The 24,188-nt window shown below is 39.2% G+C and overlaps 1 long non-coding RNA gene across 1 annotated transcript in view; it reads left to right on the top strand.

Moving 5' to 3' along the window:
• Window positions 1-24,188, top strand: part of LOC123792356 (uncharacterized) — a 166,934-nt gene that overhangs the window by 4,866 nt on the left and 137,880 nt on the right. Inside the window, exon 2 of the long non-coding RNA XR_006779677.2 lies at window positions 5,094-5,185. This is a non-coding gene — a long non-coding RNA (uncharacterized LOC123792356). The remainder of the gene's footprint in view (window positions 1-5,093; window positions 5,186-24,188) is intronic.

Below are 24,188 nucleotides of genomic sequence, written 5' to 3'. Positions count from 1 at the left end.
CTTGAAGAAAATTATAGTCCATAGTAATGCAATAATCAGTCCAGGTGTATTCGATTGATATTATACTCTTTCACTCTGTACATAATGCTTATGTATAGTCACCTTATACTGTCTAGGTTCCCACATAGCAATTTCAGATATGATTTCTCCAGCTAACCTGCTGAGGGATTTTGAGCACTAACTTCCAGACTTGATCTTTAAGAACTGGTTGTGGTGAAACCATCGGCTTGACTTTTTGACAGCTAACAGATCCAGTCAGTCAGTCAGGTAGTCTGTCCTGTCAAGCATTCGTTTTCGTTTACTTCATTGACTAACCCACTGATTCAGCTTAATAGAATGAGTCATTGAGTTTTAAGTCTGTCATGGAAAAGAATCCCTACATCTATAATTTTTCTTCAGCTTAGTTATATGTTTTATTTCCATTTACCCATTCTTGAGCTGCGTTATCTAAATTTAAGGTTTCAAAGATGAGTGTGTTGCATATACTGCAGAACTCCTTCCTTAATTGATCTGGGATGTCTGCCCGTCTCCTTTAGAATGCCGCACTTTTATCTTTATAAGATGGGCTTATATCCAGTGAACTGTCATACTTTGAGTTCTCCTCATTTCTTGAGCAAGAAAGTGGTATTCAGGTCCCTTTCCTTGAGTGAGAATTTTAATTCAGTCAAGAAAATCTTTCCCTATATTGACGTCCCTTGGGATTCCATATTACACATTTGTTCTTTTCCATTGAGCCCATTTTGAATTTATTAATGACAGTATTTAAAACTTGAGTGAGTATTTAACCCTTAGTAATGACCAGATTCTTTATTCTTAGGCAACTAATTTCACCATTTGGATGTGTAATTCTCCTCCATCAAAGAATTGCTTTTGAGGGTTTGAGATCGAGGCCATCTCTTGTGTTCTAAAATCTCGGACATTGGGGAGGGTACATGTTGTGGTGAGTGCTGTGTGTTGTGGTAAGACTGAAAAGCCACAGACCTGTACCCCTGAAACAAATAATACATTACATGTTAGTAATAATAATTAAAAAAAAATCTTGGTTATCTTTCCTGACTTCCCTCCTTACCTCTTTTCTACTAAAGGAAGTAACATTGCACCATGGAACAGAAAAAAAGTATCGAAAATTTTGCACAAAATGAATAATAAAGTTTACTTTTTATAAAAACCTTTTAGTTTGAGAGAGAGAGAGGGCAAGTGTGAGTGGGGTGAGAGGCAGAGGGATAGAGAAAATCTCAAACAGACTCCCGACTGAGCCTGGAGCCAGACATGGGGCTTGATCCCATGACCCTGAGATCATGACTTGAGCCAAAATCATGAGTCGGATGCTTAATTGACTGAGCCACCTAGGCACCCCTCCAGTTTACTTTTAATAAGCTAACTTATGGTAGACATAAATCACATCATTAGACACTGACCCTGATTTTTCTCTTAGATTTTTTTTTCTTTTGAGGCCACAGTCTGTGTAAGAGTCCCTCATTTGAAAATTTTAAATTTCTACCAAGGTGAGACTGTTCTGACAATGGGTAGACACTATTCCCAGTCTTATCAACATAATTTTACAAATATTTTTTTCAGTATTTTATTCTGATTAACTAATTAAAGAATCCTGAAGTATGATCTTAGGTGGCATCTTTGCAAGGTCTTGACATGTGTTTCATGATTGTATATTTTACGTTTGAGTATAGGCTACTCCCAAAGCTATGAAGGGGCACCGCTAGTTCAAGCTGTTTGCTGGCCATTTCCGTTTTCAAGTGGGATGAAACTCCGAACCTCTCAGGAAGGCCTGAAGGAGTCAGCAACCTTGTTGACTTAATGTAGCACGGCCAATGAGAGCCCACCTCATGAATGGGCTGGACAGAGTGAAACGATAAAAGCGTGACAAAGAAAGGATGTGGGAGACCATAGGAAAGAAGTAGGTCATTTCAAGGGAACAAAGGCAAAAAAAAAAAAAAAAAAAAAAAGTCCAATTTATAGTTCTAACTTAAATGGCTTGGCTTTAAAATCTGCCTAAATGTAGGGAAACTAATATGCATCCTGATGAGAGCCACAGGAACAGTGGAGTATCTGTGTGGAGACCCCGTCCTAATGATCATGAAGATAAAAGCGTGAGAGTGGGAGTGGAGGGAGAGCAGGGTAGGGGTGAGGGGTGCAGAGAGACACAGAGATTATCTGCATGTACTTGGAGACCTATTGTTATATGGAAGAGTAAATAAATCACCCCTGCTCTATAAAGCATGGAGAACTAGGGACATTCCAATTCATACCATACATCAAAAACAAAAACAAAAAGAAAACCCTAATTTGGCCAGTTTAAAAATAGAATGAATTGTATCTTAGGACAGAAGTTGTTTAAATTACTAAAAGCATTATCGGGAAGACCAAGTTAACAACAGGAGCATTAAAAATGAAGTTACTTCACTAAGGAAAAGTTTTGAAAGGCCTTAAAAGTTTTTTTCCCCAATTGTAGGATATTGTACTTTTATGGTTATATCTCCCCCAAGATTATTTAGTTTTTGAACAATAATCCTATTATATGAGGCACAGCTGGGAATTTTTAATAGTTCTATTTCAGGTCATTTTCAAATGTTTTTAGTTATTAGGAGTGTTGTCCAGACCCCACGAACCACAGCAGCATTCTTAGTACGGTCTGAAGGTATATGTAGGATGGTATCACATTGAGAATAAAAAGTATGCAAATTAATTGTCTCAATGTGACCAACATCCTGAATAGTACGATGACCACACATATATTTTTCCCTAATGCATTAAAGTTGATGTAATTGTTTTTTCTAGTACAGTATTAATTTTACCAAGCTTGGAACGTTGTTGAATTCACTTTTGAAGCCAAACATAACTGCACAAAATATGAAAACATTAAGGCCAATAAAATCTGGTATAACTCATTTTTCACGTTGTTTTGAAAATAACTTATTCAGTAACTTGAAGGGATTATAATAAAACTGAGGGGCAGTCTCTGAACAGCCAAGCTAGGTGTTCCATAGATCATTCTAGAAAGTCTGTGTACTTCACTTTGTGGGAAAACTTTAGGCCCTAATACAGAGCTGGCTTGGTCTTACTTTGTAAATAATTTTAAACATTTTTTTAAAGATTTTATTTATTTGAGAGAGAGAAAGCACGAGGGGGGGAGAGGGGCAGAGGGGTAGAGGGAGAGGGACAAGAAGACTCCCCGTTGAGCAAGGAGCCCGACATGGGGCTCCATCCTAGGACCCCGAGATCATGACCTGAGCTGAAGGCAGATACTTAATTGACTGAGCCACCCAGGCGTCCCTGTACGTAATTTTAATTGGATCAAATATGACGTTTCTCTACTAAGTCTAATATTGGAGAATGGATCATCAAGAAAAATACAGTAAAATTGAGAATGAGAGAGGATTTTTAAAAAATGTACAAAAAGAAGAACGTAAAATTCAGTGTGGAGTCTTTTCTTTATTTACTATGCTTGCAAACATCCCAGTATATCTCTTTGGAGCTCATAGATGTCAATGGGATGTTCCATTAATTGAAAAATATAATAATGGTGCTTAATTACTATAAGTACATTTAAATTCCATTGGCTATATTCTATTTAATATGGTAAAGTTTTACATTGCCAATATAATGGACATCTATTTTTAAAAACCAAATATTAATGTTGTAATTTATACATATGTGTATACAAGTTCACTGAAACTTCAACCAAAGCGATAAATGGTTAGCATTTGTAAAAACAATCTTTGCCAGAAATCAGCATTATAGAATTTGGATGCTTAGTGCCCACATATCTTTATCCAAATACACACATGGGATTTTGTTAATTTGTATAAGCAATATTAGAAACTATTTTTCATTAGTGAAGTGAATAGTGTCCTATATATGGGATTGGTGGGAAATATTGGTCAGACTCTCTTCTTGAATAAATGAGGTAAAAGAATTCAGCAAGGTCAGAAGTTGGATGTCTTTAGTGCAGAGCACAGCCTTGACCAGACCCCATTGGACCTATATCCTCCTGCTTCACAGAATTCCTTGTCTTCTGACCTAGTCCTACACCCGGGATACCACTGTGTTCTCCTCAGAGTAAGTCTGCCATGCAAGGGTGGAGGGTCTGAGTGGAATTAGACTGTCCCCAGAGCAGCCTTAAGAACCAGGTGTTTGCTTTATACTCGTTTACTAATAACATTTATCTGTTTGGCATAGATATGCTTCTATTGTGATACAACTGATAGGAGAGTTGTGGGAGAAAGAACCTTTAGCCTTCATCTACCCTAGCTGCCAGAGATGGTTCGTATTTTCCCAAAAAGCCTAGGATTTGCTTCATGGCCATATTAGGTCAGTTTATAAAACAAACATATGCTATAGAATTGTGTAACCACACTGTATGATAGAGGGCAAACAATTTTGTGCATAAATAAGATTCTATTACCTAAAATTTATATCGTGAACATCTCATTCTTTGATAATACCAGATAAATGTGGAGTTATCTGTATTAAAATCACATGCAAGCCCAGACTTTTAGTAATTTAGAGGGCCACATAGCAAAGAGAAGACACTACAAAGAAACCCCACAAAGAATATTAGCTAATTATAATACTGTTACTCAAATCACAAATTTTATAACATATTCTATTTTAAAATGTTCTATAATCAAATTTTCAGAAATGCTACATAATTTGCCACTCTTAGACAATCACAGTATACATCAATATATTATAGGCTCTGAGAAAGTTGCATTAAATCATCTTGTTTAGTTTTGCTTAATCCAGCATTTCCAGAATATATGGGACATTAATTTGGGAAATACTGAATTACAAGGAAACCTGACTTGGACTCACCTTTAAATTGAATTGTATGGTCAATATCTGGAGGACACTGATCAAAAACTAATTTTTACATTTAAGAAGACTACAAGACAGGTGAGGGAGGTGAGAATACTGAGTCACTAAAACAGAACATTGTAGAATGTAAAAATAAGTTTTTGTACATAAAATTGTTGTCCTGGAGAGGAAGGACTAAAATTACCTGACCTATTTGGCAAATAGCATACCATATATTGTCAATTCTAAGATGCATTTCATTTTCTCACTTCAAACAGCTCTACAATCAGAATAGACCCTTTGCTTCTTTCAAACACTCTTGGCCGAGCAACAGTCATAATAACATGGCGGACGTCACCTGACACTTCTGGTAAGATTAAGAACTACAAGCACCAAACCTCGTAGGATGGTGTTTGTGGGTAGGAGAAAAGTTCAAAGACAAAGTGAAGCACTTTGTAAATAAATACTGTATCATGAACATCCTTGATGACCCAGAAAATAACAGTATGTGGAAAAACACAGAGTTTAATAATTCTCAACCAAAACATTATTCAGGATAGTTGGATTCTGAATTGGAATAAGTTTCAGGGATGCTTAAACCGATGTATTCTGCTAATACTTTCATTTTTATTTATGCACAGAAGCAATTTAAAAAATTATGGGTGAATAAGTTATGTATGAAAATTATGTATGAAAGAGTTCTTTGAGTAACCATAACGTTTCTAAAGAGAACAAAGCATTGATTAGTTTAATTAGGAGTTTAATTGACAGCTTTTTTTTCTTTCCCAAGCGTGCACGAAATAATGACATATCTTAAGACTTTATCTTAGCAATGTTCAGCTATATTAATTCTCCCAAGGGTGCTAGAACTTTAAAATATCCATCTTGCTGTCAAATTTCTCAGATGAGTTCAATAGTTTTTTACTCGTTTTATTTTCAGATAGACGTGTGTGTTCAGACTGACCATTTTTAGCAAGTCGTAGAGATTTGATCAAATTGAATGATGTCTGTATGTGGCTGCAAGGACCCTACTTGGCCTAAACTATTTGCAGTCCAACCGACTTTTTTCCCCAGTGTGTTGGTTGACACATGATAGGGATGATGGTGGAAACAATACAGTTGACAAAAAACACGTTAAAGAATTACTACCATAGGAACCTGCAATTATCTGATAAGCTCTTGGCTGAAAATCTGATGCATGAGTTTCCTTTCTGAAACCTGTGATGAAGTTTGTGTCTACACGGAAGCATTAACCGACCCAAGCTCTGTTCCAGATTTTTCGTTTTGTCTTTCTTCCTTATCACCGACTGTCGGTTGTGTTTGTGTTTGGTAGATTTGAGATCAATAGTAGGAAAGTTATGATCTCAAAAATACATACATTCTATTTTATTTATTGTATGTATTTTCCTCTTTTGTAAATCAGCAACTTTAACCTTTTCCCTTTAGCTGGGAGTTATTAGAAACGAAAGCCCTACCGTATTTTAAGGGAGTTCTGCTTCAGTGCAATATGGCTATAAAATCCGTCTTCATCTCTAGGAAAGGTAATGAATTAATATAAGTGCCATCGTAATCTAATCTTTTGCCCTCCCCACTTTTCTAATAAAAATGCAGAGAGAACATTGAGAAGCTCAAGATCGCTCTAAAGAAAATAGGGATTTACAGAATATACCCTCACCAGACTATTGGTGAATTATGAAGGAAGAAAGGCGTTTATTTTGAGAACCATGAACATTAAAATATTCACCTCTCTGGAGGTGCTGCTGTGTTCACGAGCAGTGTCTGAATTAAGTTAATCTCAGCAAGAAGAACATGGTGGATTTGTAAAATATTAAATTATACTGATTTTTTCACTTTTTCTGGCAGTTTTTTCCCACTAATGTCCAATAGCTTATCTTTAGTCTTTATGATTAAAAGTAGGATAAAGGTATCATAATAGTGGTACAGATGTCATTGGTCTCCAAAATTTGCATTGCCTTAAAATTTTGTCTTTTTTATATCATTCCTATGGATGCATCTACCCAATAAAAATTTAAGGGGAGATGCTTGGCACATACATTGGTACTTCTTCACTACATAAAATAACTGTGCCAGATTGACGAGCCAGTAATTCCATTTTGAAACAATGAGTTATCTAAATTTTTTGCTGACATTGGCTGTCACTACTAACAGTGCCTTGCATGACACATTTTAAAAGTGGGGTTGGAATGTGAGGTTTAACTGTTGAGAGACCTGAGGAAGGGGACTATATAGGGTGAGAGAAAGAGGGAGAGATTTTTGGAGACAAGTGACATAAAACTACATAAATAGAATCTTCCTTCCATTGGGAAAGCTTTAGAAGTGGAGATAGAGGATGAGTTTTAAGAAACAACTGTTAAATGAAAGAACAAAGTTGGATGTCTACGAAGCAAATTGTGGGAAGAGAGTGCATCATAATGAGACCTGAGAGTGTTTCAAAGATGGCACAAGTACACATGAAGCCCGGTGATATGGCTTTGGTATGAAAAGGTAGAGCAGGATTTATGACAAAAAGCCCAGCTTTAGGGGCCAACTGAGGAGGATCAAAGGATGATCCCCACGTAAGGTGCTTGGATTACTCACTCAAAGGATACTTTCCTCATCTGTAAAATGGGAAAATAGCATATATTAGAGGTTGATTGTATTAGTGCTTGTCACATAGGAGGCGCTATAAAAGCAAAGGCTACCATTTTTATAGAAAAAGAAGTTAACAGTCCAAAGAATATTAGGGTAGAAAACAGAACACTTTTTCTGGGGTCTGTAAAGGTAGCTGGCATTTGTTTATGTTTGGGAAAAAGAGACTGAAGATATAAAGGAGAGAACTGGAGAAAATATAAGAGGTAAACTTGAATGGATTGCCAGACCCAAGGAATTAAACATCTGTTCTTAAAGTCACTCAGCCAGTATTTATTGAATACCCGCTATGTGTCTGGCAATGTTCGATGGCAGTGTTGCTAAGGATACAACAATAAACTAAACACTCAAAGAGCTAGCAGTCAACTGTAGTTGGTAGAGGTAAAATACATACCAGGTTAGAATAAGAGTTAAGAGTACAAAATAAAGCAGGGAATAGGATTATAAAGTGCCAGGAGTTTAGGATGGTTGGGGATGGGGGATGGGAGTGTTGAAATTTTAGACAGATTAGCCAGGAAAGGTTGCTCTGAGAAAATGACTTTTCAAGTAAAAAACTGAAGGAAATGAAACAGCAAAGCATGCACATATCTGAGGGAAGCACATTCCAGAAAGGAAATGGCAGTTGCAAACACCCTGTGGTGGGAGGGTGCCGCCATGTTGCCAGAACAGTAAGGAGGCCGGTGGGCTGGAGAAGAAGGAATAAGTGGGAGAGTTGAGGGACAAGGAGTGGCCATGGGGTCGGATTGTTTGTAGGACTTTGGGGGGCATAGTACAGAACCTGGCATGTACTCTGAGTGAGATGAGAAGTCTCTGGGTTTTGAGCAGTGATATGTTCTGGCTTATGTTTTAACAAGTTCATGGCTCAGAAAGGGAGGTAGGCCTGAGAGGAAGATGATCAGAGCAGATGCTTTGACTCTTGAGAATAAGAAATAGTGGTGAATGGTGGCATTGCGGGTGGCAGAAAGTGTTCAGATTATAAATAAATGTTTAAGTAGAACAAATGGGATTTGCTAGTGGATTGAATGCAGGGTATGAGAGAAAGGGAAGAGTCAAACATAATTTCAAGAATTTGGGCAACTGGACAGATGGAGGACACTGAAGGAGAATCAGGTTTGGAGGGATTATCAGGATCCCAGGTTGAGGCATGTAAGGTTGATACGCTTTTTAGACATCCAAGTGGAGATGCTGAATAGTTGGCTATACAAGCCATGAGATGGATAAGATTACTAGGGAGTGATTTTGATAGGAAACAGAAAATATCCGAGGACCGAGCCCTGTGAGCATCAATATGAAGATGTTGGGGAGATAAGTAGGGACCAACAAGGGGTACTGAGAAGTGGCCAAAAATGTGAGAGAAAAAGATGCAAATGTGTGTTCTGGAAGCCAAGGAAGGTGTTTCGTATTAACTAGTATATGGATTAGAAAAGCAAAGGAGCAGTAAAAAGAGACATCTGAGACATGTGAGTACTTTTTTTTTTTAAATTGAAGGAAAAGATATATTCCTTAATGGAAAACAATAGTGGGAAGACCGCATTAGAAGGGAATTAACTGGAAAGAGCAGCAGAGCAGTAGCAGTCTTTCAAGGCCGAGTAGTGATGACCCTTTCCACCAGAATCACCTGAGATGTCCCTTAAAACACGCAAGTCCCTGAATTAGAATTTTTCATGGCAGACCAAGAATTTGTATTTTCAGAAAGCTCCATAGGTGATTCTTATACACATGACTAAGGTTAATGAAAATTTAAAGCAGGGAATGGATTCCCAGGAACAGTGAAATGAGTTATATGTAAGTGTGCAAAAGTAGGTGATGAATATGGAGGTGGGGTCACTGTTTCAGGCTCCCACACTCATGATCTGTGTTTTTATCCAAGAACAGGATTAGATCACAGCCATGCAGGGAAGAAATGGACTGCTTTACTTTCAAGCTTAATATCTTTTTCCACCAAATATATTAGAAAACTCAAATTGACAACATTTATTTTTTCCATTTCATTTCATGCTCTGTGGGGGAGGAATTGGAAATTGAAATTTGCAAGGCCTCCTGTGGGCTGGCCTCTGCCTCGAAGGCACACTTAGACAACGAGTACAGTAGACCCCATTATTACATTGCTCATTATGCCACCGATACAGTGATTTTGCATGTCAAAGAGGATCCCCCCTTTCTTTATGTAAGCACAATACACATGCACACACATATGTGTGCATACATACACGCCTGATGTACAAGCAGCATCTGCAAAAGTTTATGATAGAATCTCATGTCGGGCTTGTGGAAATCCAACGCAGTGCTTCGTGGGTGACTTCAGTTACTCCATGTGGGCTTTTACCTTATCTGTAGGGTCATGGGAGATCTCAATGATAATAAAGTTGATCACCCAGTATTGAGTGTCCCTGAGAAGTGCACTGCAGAAGCACCATTAAAAACCATAACGTAGGGGTGCCTGGGGGGCTCATCTGCCTTCAGCTTGGGTCATGACCCTGGGGACCTGGGATCAGGCTCCCTGCTCAGTGGGGAGCCTGTTTCTCTCTCTGCCTCCCCTTCTCTGTCTCTCTCTCATACATACTTAAATAAAATCTATAAAAAACCATAATGTAGATTTCTAGTTCAATGAACTCTGATTGTATTTGGAAAACATGAAAGGGATGAAGGGAAAGGGGTAGTGTATGTAGTCAAAAGTAAGAAATGTAGAAAGAGCCTCTAATCTTTCTCTTGTGCTTTCTATATCCCACATACTGTCCCCTGTGATGTATATCCAGTGTCTCATTCTATCCTTGCAGTTCTATCAGGTAGAATAGATGAAGAAGCTGAAGCTCATTGACCCAAAGTTAAAAAGCCACAAAATTAGAATTACATAATAGGTCTGTCGGATGGGAGCTTCTGTGTTTCCACTGTGCCATCGGAGTTCTTTTGGAATTCAGTGTTGCTGCTGGAATTGCCGAATGGTACTACAGATCATGCATTACAGTTATACATGTTACTCCATCCAGATGCTTGCATGTAAGCATGCAGGAAATATCTATGAGGTGTGTCAGGGCAGAAATAACTAGGGTGAGCTATCATCTAAAGCGTCTTAAGGTCTGGAAGTAACCTACGGTTGTCTAGGAATGCAAATATACAGAACCACAGGGAAATTAGAGGTGCAGTGTCCTTATAGAGAGACGTTCTCCAGCTTCCTGCCTCCAGGTTTCCTATCGACCTCTACCCTTCCTCCAGGCTCTAGGTCACTTGGTCCTCTTTTTATAAAGGGTGGATGGTTATCAGTTATGCTGCTTCAAGTATCTTTCCTGGCTAAATTTGTTGTCTGAAAATGGATACTCGAAGGATTATTAGCCAACTCACTCTATCTCAACTGTCAATAATTATTTCCTTTTTCTAGTACTTATTCTGTCTACAAATGGTTACATTGCCAATTGAAGGTCTTACTGTCATCCTCACCCCTCCTTCACTAGGGGTAGATTTTTTCCTACACATGAGAGCTTTTCCCCAGTCATTTGTTACCTCTTGTTTTGACAGATCCCCATTGCCCAGACGTTGGTAATGCTGCTGTTAGGCTTGGGGGGAGGGGGGTGTTCTGGGATAAAGGATAATGGATTGAGAATCAAGACATGGAGGCTTTAGTCAATTCCACCATGAACTGTTGTTGGGTCCTTGGCAGGTTAGGTATCTCTCCTGAGTCTTGGTTTCCTCATCTTCAAAACAAAGTGTTTTGACTATCTTTCTATCCTTTCCCTGTCTAGCATCCCATCATTCTGTGACTATTCTTTTCAAAAATACATCCAGAGAACCATGCATTTCCCCTGCCTTTGCTCTGTCTATAGCCAAACAAGGTGTACATAAAATGCACTATGGGGATAACCCATCATCATAGGCCATTTTATAAGAAGCAAGACATTTTTGGATGCAAACTTAATTTTCTTAATAACCTTCTCTGGTTTTCTGAGTATAAGAGCGACACGTTGCCACTGGACAAAATGGAAAACATGGGCTATAAAGAGGAAGATTGAAATCACATATAATTTTTCAATACAGTGAAAATCACTGCTTACATTTCAGTGTTCTTGCTTGCTTGCTTCTCTCTTTGTTTTCTCACTAAAATTAAGGCCATTTTCTCTTTTGTGTACTGTCTTTCCCCTTCAATATATTGTCCTGAGTATTAATCTTATTAAGTAGTATGAAAATATAATTTTATTTCTGCATAACTGTCTGTGTTATTGTCATACCATAGTAATGCAGTAATCTCTATGGTTGTACATTGGTTTATTTCTAGTATTACATTATGTTGAATTATAATATATGAATATCTGTGTGCATGCATGTGTGCAATGATTTTATCAGTAACATAAATTTTTAGAAGTGGAAATACTGGTCAAATATTATAAATATTTGTCCACATCGGCTGGACCTTCTTTCTTTCCTGCCACCTTTCCTGTTTGACTCTGCTCTAGCCACATGCATGTCACTGCTGTTGCGTTGTGCTCATTTTGTTTCTCTCTCAGAGACCTTGATCGTGCTGTGTGCTTTCTCTAGCCACAGTGCATCCCTGCTTCCAGATCTTCACAAGACTCACTCTCTTGACTCCACTCTGTTCTGCTTCAATATTACCTTCTCATAGGAGCATTCCAGGACTCTGCGGTCCAAAATAGCCTCTCCCCCTGTGTTCTTTATCTATTTCCCCTGCTTTTGTAAAACATTTGTTTGCCACCTAAAATCATGTTGTTTATTTATGTAACGGCCTCCTGTTTACTTTTTTACTGTCCACCTTCCCATTAGATGACAAGCTTCCTGAGCAGAGGAAGTGTGCCTATCTTTTTCATTCTGGTATTAATTCCCATCACCTAGAACCCTGTCTAGCATATACTAGTTGCTTAATATTTTTTCCAGTGAATTATTTGAAATTGTCATTTACCCATTTGTTTTAGTCAGTTTGGGCTGCTATAACGGAAACACCAGAAACTTATTTCTCACAGCTCTGGAGTCTGGGAAGTCCCAGATCAAGGCACTGGCAGATTCACTGTCTGGTGAGAGTCCTTTCCTGGTTCATATACAGCTGTCTTAAGCTGTCCACACATGACAGGAGATGTGAGAGGGCACTCTAGGGTCTCTTTTTATAAAAGGGCACTACTGCCATAATTAGGGCTCCTTGAGCATGTCCCAAAGACCCCACCTCCTAATACCATCACATTGGAGCTTAGGATCCCAGCATAAGAATTTTTAGGGGACAAAACCATTCAGTCCATAGGGCCATCTTTCTATTTGGATGTTTCTCTTTTCCTCATAGAGAATATTTCAATAGAATAAGACCACTAATCTTGTAATCCTTTAAATGTTGTTATCTTATTAATCCAGATATATCTTATATATCCCATAACCCATATTTTTCTGGTTAGTTGTTTGGCCTTTTTAGAGTGATGAGTGGAGGAATTAAACATTTGTGCAGAAGTTCAAAATTTCCAGGAAGTCAGAGGATTAGAAGATGGTGGGGTGAAGAGGGAACTCTGTGCTTGTCTTGTTCCTTGAACACAGCTAGGTAAATATCGAATCTCGGGTAAACACCCGAGAAATCCATTTGAGGTCTGAGAGTACAAACTGCACAACTAGAGGGAGAGAAGAGCCCACGTTGTGGAAGGTAGTAAGTGTGGAGATGTGATTTGGGGGAGAAAAGGATCGCAGGTGCTGCAGAGGGGAGGGAGCCCTGAACATGGAGAGAGAGGGGAGAGAGAGAGACAGAGCGACAAAGAGGGAGAGAGAGAGCAGTGCACAGGGGTCACACAAGAAAAACACTTCCGCAAAACCATTAATTGGGAAAACGAGAGCGGCTGATTATTGTGAGTTATTACAACCAGTGGAGCTCAAAGACTGGAGTTTGAGAAGTCCATTCCGTGGCCAGTGTGGAGCCTCATGTGCACTGCCGTGCTCCTGTGGAGGAGTTCAGAGGCACAGGAGCAGACAGCATGATATGAGGATCCCCTGGGACACACTGGGAGAGATGCTTCCCCCGTCTTGGAGTGCACCTGGGAGAGGTGGCATTCCCTCTCAGGGGACAAAAGAGCCTGAGGGCGCCATTGCACCCCCCTGCCCTTTAAGCACAGGGACAGAGACACCTGTTGAAGGTGGTCAACCTGGACTCAGGCCTTTTGCTGCATTTTACTCTAAACTCCAAGTTCCTGTGCATTGGTATGACTGCTCTTCTGGGGCGAACAGGCACAAGCCCCAGCACCAGGAGACCCTCCCCCGGACGATTGGTGTGGATCCTCACCACACCAGGTCCCTATAGTTTGGAGTTTTGAAACTCAGCTGGCATGCCTGAGATAAAACATGGTCACACTGCACTGCTGGGTGGACAGATAGCCAGGACACTGATTGGGTGAAGGCAGGGATCTGAGGGGTGCCTGGAACACACAGGGGAGGTTGTTCGCTCTTCTGTGAGGGCTTCCCAGACAGTGGCAGGTGTGAACTCCTCTCTCCAGGGATAAGAGAGAGGACTGGTGCCATTTTTCTCCCCTGCCCATCAGCAAGGACTTACTTCAGTGAGCAATACAGAACCAACAGTGGAGGCCTGAGCCGCTTACACCAAACCCCACCCCATGCACTCTGCAGGTACTTCTTTACTAGGGCAAGTGTGTCTGAAAACCAGAGCAGTGAGTCCCTCCCCCAGAAGTCCAGCACAAATGGCCTTCATGCACCAAGTCTACCCATTGTAGAGTACCGCAAAGCTTCAGCTCTAGTGAAAATAGGATCAAGCCTCTTTAAACAAGCATACCAAAGCACACCTAGTTAAAACTTGCTACACTCTGGACAAGCTCCAAACACTCCCCACTGCAGGCAAGGAGAAACTCTTCAGAGGACTGACATGAGGGAAAGAGCAGCCAGAACACAAGAGCAGAGTGCACAGAATACACCAGAAACACTTCCTGAGCTCAAGGCCCTGGGCACTCTTTGACCTCTTCTTTATAAAGCCATTGTCCTCAGGAGCAGAAAACAGAAAAGGTTTTCCTAACACAGAGAAGAAGACAGAGACCTAGACAAAATGCCAAAATGGAGGAATGCATCCCCCCAAAAAGAACAAGAAAACATTATGCCAGGGATCTAACTGAAACACATATAAGCAATATGTCTGATCCATAATTTAAAGCAGCAATCAGAAGAACACTAGCTGGGCTTGAGAAAAGCATAGAAGACCCCAGGGAGACCCTTACTGCAGAAATAAAAGACCTAAAAACTAGTCAGGCCAAAAAAAAAAAAATGCTATAATCGAGACACAAAACTGACTGGATTTAATGGCCATAAAGATGGAAGATGCAGAGGAATGAATCAGTGATAAAGAAGATAAAATTATGGAAAATAATGGAGCTGAAAAGAAGAGGGAAAGAAAAGTATTGGATCACAAATGAAGATTTAGTGAACTCAGCAAGTTCATAAAGTGTAATAATGTTCATGTCATACGAATCCCAGAAAAAGAGAGGGGAAAAGGGGCAGAATGTTTATTTGAGCAAATTATAACTGAAAACTTGCCTAATCTGGGGAAGGAAACAAGCATCCAGATGCAGAAGGTACAGAGAACTCCCATCAAAATCAACAAAAGTAGGCCAACACCAAGACATATTTTAGTAAAATTTGCAAAATACAGAGATAAGGAAAGAATTTCTGAAAGCAGCAAGGGAAAAGAAATCCCTAAGCTACAAAGGAAGACAAATCAGATTCACAGTTGATGTTCCCGCAGAAACTTGGCAAGCCAGAAGAGAGTGGCCTGATATATTCAAAGTGCTGAATGGGAAAAATCTGCAGCCAAGAAAACTCTATCCAGCAAGGCTGTCATTCAGAATAGAAGGAGAGCTGAAGAGTTTGCCAGGTAAACAAAAACTAAAGGAGTTTGTGACCACTAAACCAGTCCTACAGGAAATATTAAAGGAGACTATTTGAGTGGGAAAGAAAGACCAAAAGTGACTAAGACTAGAAAGGAACACAGAAAACCTCCAGAAACAATGACTTAACAGGTAATACAATGACACTAAATTCATATCTATCAATAAGCAATCTGAATGTAAATGGACCAAAGTCTCCCATCAAAAGACATAGGGTATCAGAATGGATAAAAAAACAAGAACCATCTATATGCTGCCTGCAAGATACTCATTTTAGACCTAGAGACACCTGCAAATGGAAAGTCAGGGGGATGGAAAACCATTTATTATGCTAGTGGATGTCAAAAGAAAGCTGGGCTAGCCATACTTATATAAGACAAACTATATTTTAAAATAAGACTGTAACAAGAGATGAAGAAGGTCACTATTATGTCATCATTAAGGGGTCTATCCAACAAGAAGATCTAATAATTGTAAATATTTATGCCCCCAAGTTGGGAGCACCCAGATTTATAAAACAATAACAACAAAAAGAAACTCATTAATAATAATACAATAAGAGTAGGAGCTTTAACACCCCATTCACATCAATGGACAGATCATATAAGCAGTAAATCAGTAAGGAAACAATGCCTTTGAATGACATACTGGACCAGATGGACTTCACAGGTAGATTCAGAACATTCCATCCTGAAACAGCAGAATACACATTCTTCTTGAGTGCACATGGGACATTCTCCAGAATAAATCACATACTGGGTCACAGATCAGGCCTCAAGTACAAAAAGTTTGAGATTATATGATTTAAATTTTCAGACCACAATGTTATGAAACTTGAAGTCAACCATAAGAAAAAATTTGGAAAGATCATAAATATATGGAGGATAAAGAACATCCTACTGAAGAGTGAATGGGTTAATTAGGAAATTAAAAAAGAAATTAAAAAACCTACGGAAACAAATGAAAATGAAAATACAACAGTCTGAAACCTTTGGGTTGCAACAAAAGTGGTCATAAGAGGGAAGTTTATAGCAATACAGGCCTACCTCAAGAAGCAAGAAAAATCTCAAATATACAGCCTAACCTTACACCTAAATGAGTTAGAAAAAGAAAAGTGAATGAAACCTAAAACCATCAGAGGAAGGGAAATAAAGATTAGAGCAAAAATAAATGATATAGAAACAACAACAACAACAACAAACCCCAGTAGAACAGATCGATGATACTAGGAGCTGGTTCTTTGAAAGAATTAATAAAATTGATGAACCCCTAACCACATTTATCAAAAAGAAGAAAGAAACTAAATAAATAAATAAAATCATGAATGAGAGTGAAAAGATCACAATAAATACCACAGAAATGCAAATAATTATAAAGGAATATTATGCAAAATTATATACCAGTAATTTGAGCAATCTGGAAAAAAATGGATAAATTTGTAGAAACATATAAACTACCAAAACTGAATCAGGAAGAAATAGAAAATTTGAACATACCTATAACCAGCAAAGTAATGGAATCAGTAATAAAAGATCTCCCAATAAACAAAAGTCCAGGGCCAGAGGACCTCACAGGCAAATCCTACCAAACATTTATTTTTTTTTTTTAAGATTTATTTATTTGAGAGAGAGCATGGGGGGAAGGGCAGAGGAAGAGGGAGAAGCAGACTCCCCACTGGGCAGGGGGCCTGATGACATGGGGGCTCCATTCCAGGACCCTGAGATCGTGACCTGATCTGAAATCAAGAGTCAGATGCTTAACTGACTGAGGCACCCAGGCGCTCCTCTACCAAACATTTAGAGAAGAGTTAATACCTATTCTTCTCAAACTATTCCAAAAAAAGAAATGGAAGGAGCACTTCCAAACTCATTCTACGAGGCCAGCATTACCTTGATTCCAAAACCAGAGAAAGACCCCACTAAAAAGGAGAATTACAGGACAACATCCCTGATGAATATGGATGCAAAAATTCTCAACAAGATACTAGCAAATCAAATCTAGCAGTACATTAAAATAATCATTCAAATGGGATTTATACCTGGGCTGCAAGGGTGATTCAGTATTTGCAAATGAATTAATGTGGTACACATTAATAAAAGAAAGGAAAAGAACCATATGATTTTCTCAATACGTGTAGAAAAAGCATTTGACAAAGTACGGCATCCATTCTCTCTTTTTTTTTTTAAGACTTTATTTTATTTTAGAGAAATAGAGAGAGAAGGGGGAGAAGCAGAGGGAGGAAGCAGACTTCCCGTGGATTGCAGAGCCCAGTGCAGGGCTTGATCTCATGACCCCAAGATCACGACCTGAGCCAAAACCAAGAGTCAGCCACTCAAACGACTGAGCCACGCAGGCAATCCTACAGCATCCATTCTTGATAAAAACCCTCAACAAAGTAGGGATTGAGTAGGGATACTGCAACGTCATAGAAGCCATATATGAAAGACCCACAGCTAATATCATCCTCTATGGGGCAAAACTGAGAGCTTTTCCTCTACAGTGAGAAAAAAAAAAAAAAGGCGGATGACTGTTCTGATCACTGTTATTTAACATAGTACTGGAAGTCTAAGCCTCAGCAATCAGGTAACAAAAAGAAATAAAAGGCATCCCAATCAGCAAGCAAGAAGTCAAACATTCACTCTCTGCAGATGACTTGATACTCTATGGAGAAAACCTGAAAGAATTCACCAAAAAATTGCTACAACCGATACACAAATTCAGTAAAGTTGCAAGATACAAAATCAATGTACAGAAATTTATTGCATTTCTATATGCCAATAATGAAGTAGCATAAAGAGAAATCAAGGAATTGATCCCATTTACAACTGCACCAAAAACTATACGATATCTAAGAATAAACCTAACCAAAGACATCAGAGATTTGTACTCTGAAAACTACAAAACAGTTACAGAAGAAATTGTGAAGATGACACAAAGAAATGGAAAAACATTTCATGCTCATGGATCATAAGAAAGAATATCGTTAAAATGTCTGTACCAGCCAAAGCAATCTACACATTTAATACAATCCCTATCAAAATACCACCAGCAGTTTTCACAGAGGTAGAACAAAAAATCCTAAAATTTATATGGAACCACCAAAGACCCCAGTTAGCCAAAGCAGCCCTGAAAAAGAAAAGCAAAGCTGGAGGCATCACAATGCTGGACTTCAAGCTCTATTACAAAGCTGGGATCATCAAGAGAGTAGGTGCTAGCACAAAAACAGATGCACAGATCAATGGAACAGACTAGAGAGCCCAGAAATGGACCCTCAACCCTATGGTCGACTAATCTTCGATAGGAAGGAAAGAATATCCAGTGGGAAAAAAGACAATCTGTTCAATAAATGATGTGGGGAAAATTAGACAGCCACATGCAGAGAGTGAAACTGGATCACTTTCTGACACCATCCACAAAAATAAACTCAAAATGGATGAAAGACCTAAATGTGAGATAAGAATCCATCAAAATCCTAGAGGAGAACACAGGCAGCAACCTCTTTGACCTCAGTCACAGCAACTTCTTACTAGACACGTCTCCAAAGGCAAGGGAAACAAAAGCAAAAATGAACTATTGGGACTTCATCAGGATAAGAAAACACAGCAAAGGAAACAATCAACAAAATTAAAAGGCATCCTATGGCATGGGAGAAGATATTCTCTAATGACATGCCAGATAAAGGACTAGTATCCAAAATCTATTAAGAACCTATCAAACTCAACACCCAAAAAACAAATAATCCAGTTAAGAAATACACAGAAGACATGAATAGACATTTTTCCAAAGAAGACATTGAGATGGCTAATAGACACATGGAAAGATGCTTGTCACTCATCATCAGGGAAATACAAATCAAAACTATAATGAGGTACCACCTCACACCTGTCAGAATGCCTAGAATTATGGAGGCTCCTCAAAAATTTAAAAACAGAACTACCTATGACCCAGCAATTGAGCTACTAGGTATTAACCCAAAGGATACAAAAATACTGATTTAAAGAGGCGTATGCACCCCAATATTTATAGTAGCATTATCAACAATAGCCAAACTATGGAAAGCCCCAGATGTCCATAGACTGCTGAATGGATAAAGAAGATGTGGTATGCATTTACAATGGAATGTTACTCAGCCAGCAAAAAGAATGAAATCTTGCCATTTCCAATGACATGGATGGAGCTAGAGAGCATTATGCTAAAGGAAGTAAGTCAATCAGAGAAAGACAAATACCATATGATTTTTCTCATATGTGAAATTTAAGAAACAAAACAGATGAGCATAGGGGGAAGAAAAAAATAGAAAGAGGGACGCAAACCATAAAACAGACTCTTAATGATAGGGAAAAAACTGAAGGTGGATGGAGGGAGGTGGGTGGGGGATGGGCTAGATGAGGGATGGGCATAAAGGAGGGCACTTGTGATGAGCACTGGCTGTTGTTCGTAAGTGATGAATCACTGAATTCTACTCCTGAAACTAATACTATAGTAAGTTTTAGCCAGAATCTAAATAAAAACCTGAAACATTAAAAAAATTTTTTTAGGAAGTCTTATTTGTTAATATTTTATTTTATGGTTCCCTTCTACAATATTATGTTCAAAAAGTCTCTCTGCAGGCCAATAACTGATAAATATTCACATATTATTTCTTCCAGTTTCTTTATTCCTTTTTATTGCTTAATTCTCAAATTCTGGGATTTATTTTGATGTATCTCATTTGTCTTATCTCCTTTCTTTAAACTGAATGCAATGAAAGTCAAAAAGAATTTTAATAAACTATTTACCGACCTAGAGTCCCCACTGTGAATATGTCCCTGGGTGAATTAGAGGAAAGTGCCGCAGTTGGAAATTTTCTTTTTCTAAGCTGAGTGTGTGTGCTACTGATTACAGGCATATTCCTTTCTCACACTGGCGACCCCTGGAGCCATTCTGATATGTATGCAAGGACGGCAATCACCTACAAGATAGGACTTGAAAAGCACTGAAAACCTGCTTTTTGAAATGTGGCTGCAGTCCTGGGAAAACATTCGAATGTTGTTATTTTCTGCTTGAACGTGATGCCTTACGTGTTACTAGTTTTGCATACATGATCTCTCTTAGTGAGTTAAGGTATTCATTCCATGTTATAGATTTTACAGATGAAAAAACTGATTCTTTATGGGACTAAAAAACATTCCTGAGGTGGTACAGATGGTAAGTGGCAGAATTGCAGTATGTCTGATAACAAAGCCCATGATAAAACTTGCAATTTAAACGTTCATGTGATTATGTGAGACAGTCCTGAGCGAAGTCCGTCCCACAGCTTGTTTGGGTGAATACTCACAACAACCTTCTCCTTGACGGGGAAGGTGGTTGAGATTTAGACACTTGCTCAAGGCCACACAAGTACTGTGCTACACTGCTTGCAATAGTACTGTTTCAAAATGCCCTGCTCCTTTGGGTGAAAGTGATTGTAGTGAAGGATCTGTATAAACTAGAGTTGGCTAACTCTTATAACATAGAGACCCCCAAATCTATAATGGCTCAAACTCAATTAAGGTGCTGTAAAAACCTAATATGTCCATTCTTAAAAGATCACCCATTCTATAAAATTGCACATTAAAAATAATAGCACTCCTGGGAAAAATGGAGTTCGTAACTCTGAAGTTCTAAACAGAACACTAAAAAAGCCAAGAAAAAGTATTAGTATATTAAGAAAGACATATTTCTGACTGCCTGACATCCTGAAAAGGTAAATCTATGGAACCAGTAGAGTCCCAGAGGTAGGGAGGAGGGAGAGATGAGCTGGTGGAAGACAAGGAATTTTCATCTGTTCTGGAGGACTCCACAGTGGTGGGTACATGGCATCATACTTTTGTCAGAAATGACAGAAAGGCAAGAGTGAACCCTTGTGTTAACGATGGACTTGGGAATGATAATGATGTGTCGTTGTCTGTTCATCGATGGTACCAAAAGTACGAATCTGATGGAGATATTGAGAGTAGGTGGAGTCTGTGTGAGTGGTGGGGGGTGGGGTCAGGGGTTTTTAGGATCCCGGTTCTTTCCACTCACTTTGCTGTGAATCAGGTCTTCATTCCTGAAGTTCACATTAAACTTCTGATAAGTAAGAAAACACTTGGAATGTACTTTTGACAAAGTGGAAGAATAAGGACAGAAGAGTACCAGGACTGATCGAGCTTCAGAGTGATGGAAACGAAGACTGAGGAGACCACACGAGGTTTGAGAGGTAGAGCAACTGACCGAACTTGGGGTGAACACGGAGTAGATGGAAGTCGCAGCTCCGTGCTGCTCTGTGGCTGTTCGGCCAAACGAGGGAGCTGGGGCTCTGGAGCTGTTGCTTCAGTGCACACATCGTGAGCACGCAGGGAAGATCACATGCCAAGCACATGGCCCAGGCCTGATTCTAACCATTTTCCCATGTGGCAGTCTGAATACAGTAGACATGAGTTAGTCCACTGTAGAAACTGCAGTACAACAGATTTGAGAGTTCTGTTCCCTCCTCAACCAACAGTATTTTTCCAGTGAACAGGTTGGCAGGATATCCTACTCCATCCAGTTTTTCAGGAACCCAGACTTATGACCGCTTCCAGGGTGACCCTGGAGTGATCTCCATTTCAAGCAGTCATGAGGAAAAAGAGCTCTGAAAAACCTTTGTAAAGGATTTTCCTGGGCCAATCTTTGAAGAGGTGCTTATTACTTTCTCTCACACATTCCATTGTCTGGAATTTAATCTTATGGGCACACATAATGGGATGGAGCCCAGAATGAGGTCAACCCTCCAGCCATGTACCCAAGAAGATGAGGAGAGCATGGATTTGGGGGCCAGTGGTAATATTTTTTGGCACAAAATTATAACCGAAACTGATTTTATTGCAAAACCTAAATCTGAGTGGCTCCTCCGCCAGATAACTAGATATACTCTGCAAATATGGACTGTCCCTACAGGGTCTGTTACAGTATTATGTGCTTTGTACAGAGATGGCGGTAAGCTTAAAGACTCATGTTCTTAGAAGGGCCAGTCATGTACATTTACGCTGTAGGCCGATGGCGAGAATTTAATGCCTAATGTAAAAAAAAAATGTGTATATATATGCTTACCTTTAACATCTTTTGTTCTTAAAAACTTCTATTGTAATACCTTAAGATTAGTACCATGATTTGAGAGGTGAGGTCACATGCTGGATAGAAAAAGTATGAGGTTACACTAGAGAAAATGGGGTTCAAGTTCTGACCCACTGTATCCCACCTGTACGATCTGGGACAAAAGGATGATTGTCCTGAGCCTGAACTTCCTCAGTTATAAAAATGGAGATAGAAACACTGACCCCATAGTAGGTCAGCTTTATAAATCACAGGCTCAGTAAAAAGGCCAAAGACTTTGGAGCTTGAACAAACGACTTCAAATTAAGTGGTGTTAATCCTGGATATGCCATTTCTTATTCATGCAATCTTGGACAGATTGTCTGATCTCTCTACACTTCAGTTTTCTCATCTACAAAACAGCAATAATGAGAATATGGTGTATCTCCTCTTGGGATGAATGGATGTCACCCAAGAGCATGCCTGGTGCTTTCATCCGTTTAGGAAGCATTCATCAATTGCCCACAGGTGGTCTCCTGTTCGCTGTAGCATGGAGAAGGACAATATCCATGTCCTTCATGGAATTTACCTTCTATTTGGAATTAAGGAAGGAGGGTGGTGGATATAAAATAAACAAACATGAAAATTTTTAATAGCAATTAGCAATAAAAAGAAAACAAACCAAGTGATAAAATGCAGAATGACTTAGGGTAGAGTAGGGCAACTTTCCATAGGATGGTCATAGAATCATCTTTCATGAGACTCTATTTGATCTGAAAACTGAATGATACAGAACAGTAGAAGAAGTGAAATTAGGAAGAAGGGTTTTCCAGGCGGAGGAGACAGTCAATGCATTGGCCTTGAGGTTGGAGGAAGAAGTCAGTGTGGCAGAAATATATTTACTTGTATGTGGGCAGAGAGTCAAGAAAGGGGACTGCTGCACTGGTCCAGGTCAGATGCCATGGTGTTCTGGACCAGGAGGATGCCAGTGGAGATTGGGCCAACTGAGTGGATACAGGGACGCAGTGTGGAGGCATTGCTCCTAGGGTGTATGTGAGAGCTGAAAAAGGCAGATCAATCAAGGATGGCTTCTAAGGTTCGTAGGCAAATTTTAAGTGGTAGTTATATGTCAAAGCTGCTTTTCATAAATGAAGACCTGATTAACTCAATACTTAGTTTTCCTTTTTCAATAATTCCCCTCCCTCTGCCTCCCTTTATTTTCCCCTTTACCTTTTAAGATGCTTGGAAGCTTCTGGGGTCAAATGTTTAATTTTTCTTCTCATGTTATTTCCTGTGGGGAACTGGGGGCATCGTAAAGTAGATACAGAGAATATAGAGGGGGTTTAAAAATAAACACTAAAGGAAAGGACTTCCAAAGACAATGACATCCGTGTCATCATCTGTGGAGTGTGAAAACATCAACTCTTTGAAGTTAAAAATAAAGAAGGTAAAAATGAAGTCGGTCTTGAATTTGCTCTCAGTGTCTTAAAAACAATGCCACGACTGTGCAACCTGACAGTATCCGAAACCTGCAAAAAATGTTGCCCACCCCCCTTTTTGGATAATTGCATGCCAGAGGAGGAAAAACAGAATTCTTCTGAATATATGAGTAAGAAATACCAGAAGGGGGAAAAAGAACCACCAGTTTTCATGATTTTCCTTTCTGCAAATTTTCCATACTCTTCCCCATTTGGTAAAAGTAGGTAAATAGCTCTAAATGGGGAACAGGAGAAACAACATTTAGGTCCCACAAAACTAACGTAAAAAGTAGAATCCTTGCCTTTTCCT

Source organism: Ursus americanus, chromosome 16, assembly GCF_024610735.1.
Source record: "Ursus americanus isolate L20-20 chromosome 16, mUrsAme1.1.p, whole genome shotgun sequence".
In the NCBI taxonomy this organism is placed as follows: Eukaryota; Metazoa; Chordata; class Mammalia; order Carnivora; family Ursidae; genus Ursus; species Ursus americanus.
This window is presented reverse-complemented; position numbering and strand designations above follow the sequence as displayed.